Raw genomic sequence first — 1,187 nt, forward strand, 5'->3', positions numbered from 1 at the left:
GCACCCCTCAGTATTGCATTGTGTCTTAGGGGTGATGGGAAAGTCTGAAAGGGATCATTGCTGTGAGGTGTCCTTTTGCATCTTGGATAAAGCCCAGAGAGATCTCTTTCTGGGGCAGGAAGGAAGGGGTCCTGGCTCTTATCACATTGCTGTTGACCGCAGGGGTAAAGGAGGTGTTTTCCACCCCATATCTGCAAGGAATCCTGGAGAACTTTGTTCACACTCCCTTGAAGTGATGCCCAAGAAATCCATGGAACTACCCTCTCTTTCCTGGTACTGCAGATCCAGAACCCAAGGTGTTAATGAGCTTTAAATTATCTCTTTTTGTAATTGGCCATTAATCAAACACTTTAACTTTGTGGGGATGCAATGAAGGAATATAAGGGTTTGGATGGAAGACCAGCTGGGACAGAGGCAAAGACTGGTTCTTGCTTTGCCTGCTGGAACATTCCTCAACACCCAAAATTAACAGGCCCTATAACTGGAAATGGGGCTTCTGGGGTAGCTCAAAGGATAAAAACATGCTTGCATTGTGTGTTACCTGGGCTCAAGCCCTGAGTCAGGAAGATCACCTGGAGTAGAGTATGGCAACCCACTCCAGTATTCTTGCCTGGAGAATTCCATGGACAGAGGACACAGGTGGTCTATAGTCCATGGAGTCTCAAAGAATTGAACATGACTGAGCTAATAATGGAGAAGGCAATGGCAACCCACTCCAGTACTCTTGCCTGGAAAATCCCATGGACAGAGGAGCCTGGTGGGCTGCAGTCCATGGGGTCGCTAAGAGTCGGACACGACTGAGCGACTTCACTTTCACTTTTCACTTTCATGCATTGGAGAAGGAAATTGCAACCCACTCCAGTGTCCTTGCCTAGAGAATCCCAGGAATGGGGGGGCCTGGTGGGCTGCCATCTCTAGGGTTGCACAAAGTCGACTGAAGACATGACTGAAGCAATGCAGCAGCAGCAGCAGCAGCAGGAGCAGCAGAGCTAATAATACTATGGTCCACTATGGCCTAACTGGAAAAGTTACCTTGTTTTATTTATGAATCATCATGTTTGGCTGATTAGCTATTCCACATCCTATTGAGGTGTATATTCTGTGACATGACCTGGACCACAGAGCAGCCAACCCCTTCCCACAGTGGTGAGTGGAGAAGTGTCTGTGGGCAAGTGTGAGAGATTCCT

This window comes from Bison bison, unplaced genomic scaffold (genome assembly GCF_000754665.1).
Source record: "Bison bison bison isolate TAMUID 2011002044 unplaced genomic scaffold, Bison_UMD1.0 scf7180017525419, whole genome shotgun sequence".
NCBI classification, from domain to species: domain Eukaryota; kingdom Metazoa; phylum Chordata; class Mammalia; order Artiodactyla; family Bovidae; genus Bison; species Bison bison.